This window comes from Cervus canadensis, chromosome 22 (genome assembly GCF_019320065.1).
Source record: "Cervus canadensis isolate Bull #8, Minnesota chromosome 22, ASM1932006v1, whole genome shotgun sequence".
In the NCBI taxonomy this organism is placed as follows: domain Eukaryota; kingdom Metazoa; phylum Chordata; class Mammalia; order Artiodactyla; family Cervidae; genus Cervus; species Cervus canadensis.
In genome coordinates this window covers 5,318,082-5,329,682 of record NC_057407.1, presented here as the reverse complement: position 1 = coordinate 5,329,682, position 11,601 = coordinate 5,318,082, and the positions used below count along the sequence as shown (strand labels likewise).

Sequence of the window (11,601 nt, the reverse complement as noted above, 5' to 3'; positions counted from 1 at the left end):
GTGGCCTAGTGGTAAAGAATCTGCCTGCCAGTGCAGGAGACATAAGAGACGTGGGTTTGATCCCTGGGTTGGGAAGATCCACTGGAGGAGGTCATGGCAGGCCACTCCAGTGTTCTTGCTGGAGAATCCCATGGACAGAGGAGCCTGGTGGGCTACAGTCCATGGGGTCCCAGAGAACTGGACACAACTGCAGCAATGTAGCACACACACAGCCTGAGTCAGCAGATAACTCCTTCTGAGAACATGGAGACGCTCTATACAGTTAGCAAAAACAAGACCCGGAGCTGACTGTGGCTCAGGTGATGAAGTCCTTATTGCCAAATTCAGACTTAAATAGAAGAAAGTAGGGAAAACCACTAGACCATTCAGATATGACCTAAATCAAATCCCTTACAATTATACAGTGGAAATGACAAGTAGATTCGAGGGATTAGATCTGATAGATAGAGTGCCTGATGAATTATGGACGGAGGTTCGTAACATTGTACAGGAGGTGATGATCAAAACCATACCCAAGAAAAAGAAATGCAGAAAGGCAAAATGGTTGTCTGAGGAGGGCTTATAAATAGCTGAGAAAATAAGAGAAGTGAAAAAAAAGGAGAAAAGGAAAGATATATCCATCTGAATACAGAGTTCCAAAGAATAGCAAGGAGAGATAAGAAACCCTTCCTAAGCGATCAGTGAAAGAAATAGAGGAAAACAACAGAATTGGAAAGACTAGAGATCTCTTCAAGAAAATTAGAGATACCAAAGGAATATTTCATGCAAAGTGAAAGTGAAGTCTCTCAGTCATGCCTGACTCTGCGACCCCATGGACTGTAGCCTACCAGGCTCCTCCTCCTTTGGGATTTTCCAGGCAAGAATACCGGAGTGGGTTGCCATTTCCTTCTCCGGAGAGCTTCTCAAACCAGGGATCGAACCTGGGTCTCCTGCATTGTAGGCAGACGCTTTACCGACTGAGCCACCAGGGAAGCCATTTCATGCAAAGATGGGTTCAATAAAGGACAGAAACAGTACAGACCTAACAGAAGCAGAAGATACTAAGAGGCGGCAAGAATACACAGAAGAACTATTCAAAAAAGATCTTAATGACCCAGATAACCACGATGATATGATCACTCACCTAGAACCAGACATCCTGGAATGTGAAGTCAAGTGGGCCTTAGGAAGCATCACTACGAAAAAAGCTAGTGGAGGTGATGGAATTCCAGTTGAGCTATTTCAAATCCTAAAAGTTGTTGCTGAGAAAGTGTTGCACTCAATATGTCAGCAAATTTGGAAAACTCAGCAGTGGCCACAGGACTGGAAAAGGTCAGTTTTCATTCCAATCCCAAAGAAAGGTAATGCCAAAGAAAGTTCAAGCTACCACACAATTGCACCCATCTCACATGCTAGCAAAGTTATGCTCAAAATTCTCCAAGCCAGGCTTCAACAGTACATGAACCAAGAACTTCCAGATATTCAAGCTGGATTTAGAAAAGACAGAGAAACCAGAGATCAAATTGCCAACATCTGTCGAGTTATAGAAAAAGCAAGAGAATTCCAGAAAAATATCTACTTCTGGTTCATTGACTATGCTAAAGCCTTTGACTGTGGAAAATTCTTAAAGAGATGGGAATACCAGACCACCTTATCTGCCTCCTGAGATATCTGTATGCAGGGCAAGAAGCAACAGTTAGAACTGGACATGGAACAACAGACTGGTTCCAAATCGGGAAAGGGGTATGTCAAGGCTGCATATTGTCACCCTGCTTATCTAACTTATAAGCAGAATACATCATGAAAAATGTTGGACTGGATGAAGCACAGGCTGGAATCAAGATTGCTGGGAGAAAGATCAATAACCTCAGATATGCAGATGATACCACCCTTATGGCAGAAAGTGAAGAGGAGCTAAAAAGCCTCTTGATGAAAGTGAAAGAGGAGAGTGAAAATGCTGGTTTAAAACTCAACATTCAGAAAATGAAGATCATGGCATCTGGTCCCATCACTTCATGGCAAATAGATGGGAAAACAATAGAAACAGTGATAGACTTTATTTTCTTGGGCTCGAAAATCACTGTAGAGGTGACTGCAGCCATGAAATTAAAAGATGCTTGCTCCTTGGAAGAAAAAATATGACCAACCTAGACAGCATATTAAAAAGCAGAGACATTACTTTACTGACAAAGATTCATATAGTCAAAACTACAGTTTTTCCAGTAGTCATGTATGGATGTGAGAGTTGGACCAGACAGAAAGTTGAGCACTGAAGAACTGATGCTTTTGAACTGTGGTGTTGGAGAAGACTTGAGCATCCTTTGTACTCCAAGGAGATCAAACCAGCCAATCCTCAAGGAAATCAGTCCAAAACATTCATTGGAAGAACTGATGCTGAAGCTGAAGCTCCAATACTTTGGTCATCTGATGCAAAGAACTGACTCATTGGAAAAGACCCTGATGCTCAAATGATTGAAGGCAGGAGGAGAAGGGGATGACAGAGGATGAGATGATTGGATGCTATCACTGACTTGATGGACATGGGTTTGAGCAAGCTCTGGGAGCTGGTAATGGACAGGGAAGCCTGGCATACTGCAGTCCATGGGGTCGCAGAGAGTCAGGCACGACTGAGCGACTAAACTGAATGAGACAGCTTTTGGTTGGAGTTGTCTCCACACTGCTGTAGTCCTCCACTCCCCCACCCTCTGCAATAAATCTTCCGAATAAAGTATCTCGTTAATAAGTCTTGGAGAAGAAAATGACAACCTCCTCCATTCTTGCCTGGAGAATCCCATGGACAGAGGAGCCTGGCAGGCTGCAGTCCATAGGGTTGGAAAGAGTCAGACATGACTGAGTGACTGAGCACATTAGTAAGTCTGGATTTATTTTCTTATTTGGCAGTCAAATATGTTTCCATTAGAATCATAGCCCCAACGCTCTTTAACCTTCAAAAAGTCAAAACTTTTCCTATCCTCTGTTCTTTCATGTGTAAAATGGGGATGATATAATTTTTACCTTGTAGGACCTTTGTGATGATTAGAGATGGGAAACCATGGAAATATGATACATAATCAATAAATAGTATTCTATAGAGTTACATTAGAGTCCTGGCCTTATATGTCAGATTAAGTTTACACTCACTGCCGTGTCTTTAACACTGTCCAGTGCTTAGAACATAACATACCCTCAATAAACAATTTGGAATGAACAACTTTATCTCTTGATACCAGGAAGCTGTAAGAAAAATACCTGGTTTAGAAAGAAGAGGTTGGTCACTATTGACTTTCATCGGGCCCAAATGGCTTTCCTGGTAGCTCATCTGGTAAAGAATCCACCTGCAATGCAGGAGACCCCGGTTCGATTCCTGGGTCGGGAAGATCCGCTGGAGAAGGGACAGGCTACCCACTCCGGTCTTCTTGGGCTTCCCTGGTGGCTCAGCTGGTAGAGAATCCGCCTGCAACGTGGGAGACATGGGTTGGATCCCTGGATTGGGAAGGTCCCCTGGAGAAGAAAAAGGCTATCCACTCTAGTATTCTGGCCTGGAGAATTCCACGGACTGTATATCGTCCATGGGGTCGCCAAGAGTCGGATACCAACTGAGCGACTTTCACTTCACTTAATGCACTAAAAAGGGCCTGTCTCTCCACACGTGACTCCCTAAGGGTCCCTGTCATACAAAATGAAATGCTGCCTGGAAAATGGAAGTGATAATTCCTGTCATCCTCAAATCACTAGAGGGGCGGAGGGACACTTTTAACAGCCTGAGGGACATATATACACATTGCCAACCCTGATAAAGAGAAAGGCTCTCCCAAAGGGGCGTGACCAGCCTCCTGATGACCCGCCTTCCCCAGGGCCCAAGTTCCTCCCACTTCGCCAGGTGCTAGGGGCTCCTTCACTGGGCCAGCGGATCCTTGTGCGCATGCGCACACCCCTCCCCGCCGGCGGGGGCGGGGCCACTTGCGTCATCGGGACGCGCGCCGCGGACAGCGCCGCGGTTGCCGGAAGTTGAGCGGCGGTAAGTGAGCCGCGCCGTTGAGGAGGACAGGGGTCCTGCGAGGTCGGTTTCTGTAGCCCTGGGACTGAGGGGTGAGCTCGGCGGTGAGGTCGAGGGTCACGGCGGGTCTGAGGAGCCTCGTTCAAGAGGCGGGCCTCCCTCCTCTAGGGAGACACACCGATTCTGGCTCTCGCCTTCTGTCTGCGGTCACGTCCCCCCAGGCTGGTTCAGCCCGGGGTCTTCCGACTAGGAAGCACTTTTTGCTAATTAACGAAGTAATTCCCACCTGTCCGCTGGCAGCGAGTGCGCTGAACATCCTGTGTGGGAACACGGGGGCCAGGACGCCTGGGCTCTCTCCCTCCGGCTTTGCCCGGTTTCGCTGTGACGGGCGCGTCTTTTCTGGCCAACTCCTCTCCTCCCTTCATGTGACATGATGTTGAAACCCTTCAAGGAGCTGAGTGCAGGGCTCACATGCAACCGCAGGGTCCCTTTTCTGTTCCAGCCAGTTTCTCGTGGTAGAGAATAAGTATAAGTACTGATCGAGCTGCTGCTGCACACCCAGCGCTGCTCTGCAAGCCGGGGACACCAAAGTGAGTAAGGTAGACATCCCTGTCCTCGAGTTAATTTGTTGTTTTTTCAAAGTCAAGGCGCTAGCAGCACTACAGTATGAAACTGTTGTAGGGGTTTGCTGGCGGACTTAGGGTGCTCGCAGGTCAGGCTGAGGCATCAGTAGGCTTCGGTCCTAAAAGATGAGCAGGATTAGTCAGGTGAAAAGGGCAGGGAGGTGGGACGATATCCCAGGCATTAGGAGTGGCATGAGCAGAAGGCTGTCCAGTGACTGACCTGCAAGTAGTTCACTCAAGCTGGAAGGCCCAGTTGTGGAAGAGGCGACTCTGGAAAGCCAGGTCATGAAGGATCGTGTGGGCGACAGCGTGAGGAGCGCAGACTTTGGAAGCTGAGGTACTTATGTGCCATGTCTGGCTCTGCCACTGAGCTAGTTTGTGAGCTTGGGCTGGTCACTCCCTTTCTTGGCTTCAGTTTCCTCATCTGTAAAAGGAGCAAATAGGGAGTTCCCTGGGGGCCTAGTGGTTAGGATTCTGGGCTTTCACTGCCTTGGCCCGGGGTTCAATCCCTGGTCAGGGAACTGAGATCCTATAAGCCACATGATGTAGCCAAACATCCCCCCCCCACCCCCCCCCCAAAAAAAAAAAACCAGAACAAAAATAAAGGGCAGACATTAACCCACCTTCTAGGGTTGCTGTGAGAAGTGAATTAGAGGATGTTAGCACTTGGCACTGCTGCTGCTAAGTCGCTTCAGTCGTGTCCAACTCTGTGCGACCCCATAGATGGCAGCCCACCAGGCTCCACCGTCCCTGGGATTCTCCAGGCAAGAACACTGGAGTGGGGTGCCATTGCCTTCTCCGCCACTTGGCACTAGTAGACAGTAAACAGTAAACTGTTGCAGTTACTATTGCCATGTTAAGACATGTTAAGAAGCTTTGGAAGTGTGGGTGTGAAGAGTAGAGCCCTGAGGAATTTTAAGCAGGGTTGTGACGTGGTTTCATCTCTTTTAAATTAGCCAGGCAGTGATGTGCTGATTAGAGTGGGCAGGAAGGAGCGGCAGGTAGACTGGTCAGGGCACTGTTGCGGAGGAGGGGGACCTGAACCAAGGGAGCACCTGTGGGGATGGAGAGGGGTGGGTGGATTCAAGAGACAAGGAAGTGAGATTTGCTGGACTGGTTAACTGGTTGGATGATGCTGGGGGAGTCAGGATTTTGGGGTTCAAGGAGGGAGAATGAACCCTCTACATGTAAATAAAAATGATAAGTTGTTTGATCAGTATCCTTGACCTCAGAGATTTTATTTGGAAGTCAGAATGACCTCTGTCTTCCTCTTTTGCCCATTGAAATAAGATTCTCTGATGCCGTCCTCCTCTCTTTCTTCCGGTCCTCCCTGCTTTTTCTAGGGTAAGTAACGCCCCACAGTGTTCAATTCAGTTGCTCAGTTGTGTCCACCTCTTTGTGACCTCACGGACTTCAGCATGCCAGGTTTTCCTGTCCATCACCTACTCCTGGAGCTTGCTCAAAGTCATGTCCATTGAGTTAGTGATACCATCCAACCATCTCATCTTCTGTCGTCCCCTTCTCCTCCTGCCTTCAATCTTTCCCAGCATCAGGATCTTTTCCAGTAAGTCAGTTCTTTGCATCAGGTGGCCAAAGTATTGGAGTTTCGGCTTCAGCATCAGTCCTTCCCGTGAATATTCAGGACTGATCTCCTTAAGATTGACTGGTTTGACCTCCTTGTGGTCCAAGGGACTCTCAAGAATCTTCTCCAACACCACAGTTCAGAAGCATCAGTTCTTCAGCATTCAGCCTTCTTTATGGTTTAGCTCTCACATTCATATGTGACTACTGGAAAAATCATAGCTTTGAGTATAGGAACCTTTGTCAGTAAAGTAATGTCTGCTTTTTAATATGCTGTCTAGGTTAGTCATAGTTTTCCTTCCAAGGAGCAAGCATCTTTTAATTTTATGGCTGCAGTCACCATCTGCAGTGATTTTGGAGACCAAGAAAATAAAGTCTCACTGTTTCCATTGTTTCCCCATCTATTTGCCATGAAGTGATGGAACCAGATGCCATGATCTTCATTTTTTGAATGTTGAGCTTTAAGCCAACTTTTTCACTCTCCTCTTTTACTTTCATCAAGAGGCTCTTTAGTTCTTCTTCGCTTTCTGCCATAAGGGTGGTATCATCTGCATATAAAAGGTTATTGATATTTCTCCTGGCAGTCTTGATTCCAGCTTGAGCTTCATCCAGCCCAGCATTTCACATGATGCACTCTGCATATTAAGAGTGACAGTATACAGTCTTGATGTACTGCTTTCCCAGTTTGGAACCAGTCTGTTGTTCTATGCTCAGTTCTAACTGTTGCTTCCTGACCTGCATACAGATTTCTCAAGAGGCATGTCAGGTGTCTGGTATTCCCACCTATTAAGAATTTTCCACAGTTTGTGGTGATCCACACAGTCAAAGCCTTTGGCATAGTCAGTAAAGCAGTAGATGTTTTTCTGGAACTCTCTTGCTTTTTCTATAACCCAACGGATGTTGGCAATTTGACTTCTGGTTGCTCTGCCTTTTCTAAATCCATCTTGAACATCTGGAAGTTCTCAGTTCACGTACTGTTGAAACCTGGCTTGGAGAATTTTGAGCATTACTTTGCTAGTGTGTGAGATGAGTACAGTTGTGCGGTAGTTTGAACATTCTTTGGCTTTTCCTTTCTTTCTTTGGGATTGGAGTGAAAACTGACCTTTTCCAGTCCTGTGGCCACAGGGTGTTCAAGGATGAACCAACAGGTGCTGCTCTGTCGCCAGGCTGGCAACGTGCATCTCCATGGTCACGGCGGGCTGGGTGTCAGCCGGTCCACCTGGTCTCAGAATGATCACCTCTGGGGTTTTCACACCTTCTTTCTGCTTACCCTCCTTTGAACTTGTCCCTATGTGTCAATCTCTCCGTGAGTGTGTGGCACAGAAAGCAAGTCCTTTTTCCTCCAGGAGTCTGGCCGTGTGGAGCAGCACTGTACTTACTGTCCTTGCCGTAACCCAAGACCCCACACGGCTCTGCTCGGCTTCGTCGTGGACACTTCATGCTGTCGACACAGTCACACTATCTGAGAGTCAGTGTGATGCTGTCTACGCATCCCTCCTTATCTCTCACGTATTCCTCCCTCTCCCAGCCGCCTGTGTTGCTTTTGACTTCACTGCATTGCAGCCACCAGTCAAGGCTCCTCAGCTTGTATCATTACAAACTTAAATCCAGCCACCCTATCGCTTTGCCTTTTATTCTAATTCCGTGGGGAAAAAATGGTGTTTGTTCTAAGAATAATTCCTTTACTTGTGCTGAGATCCCTTTATCACTTCCTTTTCCTCAAGACCTGGTTCCCATCATTGTTCCCACTTCTTTCCTGTTTAACTAACCCGTCCGTTTACTATCCATCCCCCCGTTTATACTTTCATCTTTGCAAAAACAAAACACCCCCATTAACCTCTGCTCCACCCTGTCACAGCCACGTTTCTCAGACAAGTTGCCTCCTCTGCTGCTTGAAGTCAGCATTCACTGAAATTCTACTTCTGCAGCAGCCCTCCCCGCAAACTGTCTCCTCAAAGTCCCCAGGCCTCGGTGGCACCAGAACCCCTGAACTCTTTTCCCTTCCTTCTCTTTTTGGCATTCTCAGTACGCCTGACATTGATACTGCCCCTTCACTTGTGAAAAAGCACTCCTGGTTTAAACTCTTGTCTCTGGCTGTTTCCCCTCAGTTTTCATTGCAGGCTCTTTTCTTCCTTTTGTCCCTTAAATGCTGGTTTTCTCCAAGGCCCTGTCTCATGCTCACATTCATCTCATGCACAGCGTAAACTCTAATCCCTGGGCCAGTGACCTCTGCTCGGGCTCTTGAGTCCAGATCTCTCCTGAGCCCTCCGTCTCAGCGAGTCCCAAGCTAAGGTCATCATCTTCTCTCCAAACCTGCAACTCTTCCTGTCTGTGCTCTCGCTCATTCCCCTTCTGTATTTATTCATTCCAGGCAGAGCCCTGCGCGTCCTCTTGGACTTCTCCCGCTCACACCATGCCTCCCGTCCTCCTTCCCAGCCTGGCAGTCGTCAGAGTTCCACAGCTTCTCCTCCCTCCATACCGACTGGACACGTTTTCATCATTTGCGTTTCCTCTCCCCCTGCCTCAGATCAGGCCCCTTCTCACTTCCTGCCTGTGTCCTGCCCGGCCTCTGAGCTGGTTGCCTGGTCTCAGCAGCCTGGCCCTGACTGTTCGGAGTGTCCTTTCTGAAAATATAGGTCTTTGCGGTTCTTCCCTGGCAGTGCAGTACTTAAGACTCTGTGCTCCCACCTCAGTGGGGGCGGGTTCAGTCCCTGGTCGGGGAACTAAGATCCCATATGCTGTGTGCTCCCAAAATGTACAAAGCAAACAAAACCCCCCAGTATTTGCTAACATACAAGTCAGTAGCTTCTCATGGAAGGCCTTCCATGATTTGGCATTTGCCTACTTTACGGGCGTGGTTTCCAGCTCCCGTGGCACACGAACCTTGCCCTCTCACCACACAGAACTCTTGGTGTGTTCTGAAATGGACCGAGCTGTTTCCTCTGTTCACAGACTCAGTCATCAGGAAGTATTTATTGGGCCCCTGTCAGGGGCTAGGACTGAGGCAGGCGCTGGGGAAACAGCGATGGATGGAGGAGAATGAGAAGCTGACACAGTGCCTTTCTCAAAGAGCTTTTCTTCTAGCAGGGAAGATCGACGTTCACACTGTGCGTGTGCTCTGGAGGGGAGGTGGTGGTGCCCTCTGTGAGGCAGATACAGAAAAATTGACCTGAGTAGGAGTTGAGGGAGTCAGGGAAGGCTCCCCTCTCATGATGGTTGAGCTGAGATCTGAAGGAAAAAGAGGAATTAAGCAGACAAGTGGGCACGTGGATGGATAAGAACATTCTCAGCTTGTGCAGAGACTGTTGAGTGTTACCAGAATTGCAGATGTGGAACTGAGACAAGCTTTCTCTTTTTGCCTGGAGTGTCCCCACTCCCCAGCATAACCTTTCTCATCCAACGGGACTGGCTTGGGCTGCTGCCACCGACCACTGCCCTCTCCTAGCCGTCCAGAGGACGTTTGGAAGAGGGGGGAGCTGTTTTACTTCGTGATATAACCACAGGCACGACTGTGTTTAAGAGGGTGCCATGGCTGATAGGCACTCTGCAATGTGTGATGGTGGTGGTCATTCAGTTGCTAAGTCGTGTCTGATCCTGTGACCCCATGGACTGCAGCACATCAGGCTTCCCTGCCCTTCACCATCTCCCGGAATTTGCTCAACTCTTGTCCATTGAGTCAGCAATGCCATCCAACCATCTCATCCTCTGTCGTCCCCTTCTCCTCCTGACCTCAATCTTTCCCAGCATCAGGGTCTTTTCCAACGAGTTGGCTCTTCGCATCAGGTGGCCAAAGTATTGGAGCTTCAGCTTCAGTCTTCCCAGTGCATATTCAGGACTGATTTCCTTCAGGACTGGCTGGCTTGATTTCCTTGCTGTCCAGGAGACTCTCAAGAGTCTTCTCCAACACCAAAGTTCAAAAGCATCAATTCTTTGGCACTCAGCCTTCTTTATGATTCAACTCTCACACCCATACATGATTACTGGAAAAACTATAGCTTTGGCTATACGGACCTTTGTCAACAAAGTGAGGTCTGTCTTTTAATATGCTGTCTAGATTTGTCATAGCTTTCCTCCAAGGAGCAAGTGTCTTTTAATCTCATGGCTGCGTTCATGGCAACCTACTCCAGTATGCTTGCCTCTAGAACCCCAGAGAGTAGGGAAAGACAGTGTGTGGGGCCAGCACCAAATGAAAAAGAATTGTCCCACCCAGCACGTCAAGTGGTGCCCTTGTTGAGAATCCACTGCCAGTTCTCTTAAAAGCCTGGGCCCGAGGGTTTTGTGGGGAACACCCCTGCCTCTTTAGGCTAATTTAGCTGTCCCTCCCCCCTCCTCCCATTACATCTGGTGCAAATGCTTACACCAGACACCGGTGCTCATTTTACCTATAACCTGCTGTATTGTCATTCCTGGTCTGTCTTAACCCTTGAGACTGTTAGCTCCTTAAACTCAAGGACCATGGCTTTTTGCCATTGAGTCCTGAAATTCAGCACAGGGTCTGGTACATCAGGACTTTCCTGGTGGCTCAGTAAAGTCTGCCCGCAACGTGGGAGACCTGAGTTCTATTCCTGGGTCGGGAAGATCCCCTGGAGAAGGAAATGGCAACCCACTCCAGCATTCTTGCCTGGAGAATCCCATGGACAGAGGAGCCTGGCAGGCTACAGTCCGTGGGGTTGCAAAGAGTTGGACATGACTGAAGTGACTATGCAGCAGCAGCTGGTACATCCTACCAGTGTCTACTGAAGGAACAATGAAATGGAAAACATGGAAACCCCATGTTTTGGGTGTGTGTTTTATTGATGGTATGTTTTTTTTGAGTGCCTCCTATGTGCCAGATTCATGCACTTTCTAGTTGAATCTTCTCAATAATTCTGCACCGCAGATGGTTTCCCATCTTACAGATGAGGAAGGCTCAGAGAAGATAAATGACTTGCCCAAGGTTGTGTGGCTGGAGGTTTCAAAGGTGGGATTTGAACTTATGTCTCTCTGGCTCATGAAGCTACACCCTTCTGTCTGCCATATATCTGCCTCCAGTGTATCATCAGATTGCATGGTTGTCCAGGTGTTTTTGTGGACTGAGACTTAAGACTCTAGATATGAAAATTGTGTTGTTTTTCAGTCACCCAGTCATGTCTGACTTTCTGTGACTCCATGGACTGCAGCATGCCAGGCCTCCCTGTCCCTCACCATCTCCCAGAGTTTGCCCAAGTTCATGTTCATTACATCATTGATGCCATCCAGCCATCTCATCCTCTAACACCCTCTTCTCCTTCTGCCCTCAATCTTTCCCAGCATCAGAGACTTTGCCAATGAGTCGTCTGTTTGCATCAGATGACCAAACTCCTGGAGCTTCAGCTTCAGCATCAGTCCTTTCAGCGAATATTCAGGGTTGAGCTCCCATAAGATTGACTGAATTGATGTCCT

The 11,601-nt window shown here is 47.9% G+C and overlaps 1 protein-coding gene and 1 non-coding gene across 5 annotated transcripts in view; one reads left to right on the top strand and one right to left on the bottom strand.

Moving 5' to 3' along the window:
• Nucleotides 1-899: 899 nt before the first annotated feature.
• On the bottom strand, nucleotides 900-971 carry TRNAC-ACA. Its single transcript has one exon. It is a non-coding gene; the product is annotated as a tRNA-Cys (tRNA).
• A 2,910-nt stretch (nucleotides 972-3,881) lies between these two features.
• The window catches only part of ATG7 (autophagy related 7), a 231,789-nt gene continuing 224,069 nt past the window's right edge, over nucleotides 3,882-11,601 (top strand). The window contains exon 1 of one of the 4 annotated variants that reach the window (XM_043442238.1): nucleotides 3,882-3,997. The gene's annotated coding sequence lies outside the window, so the exon portion shown is untranslated. The other 3 variants (XM_043442241.1, XM_043442239.1, XM_043442240.1) reach the window with 3 other exon arrangements.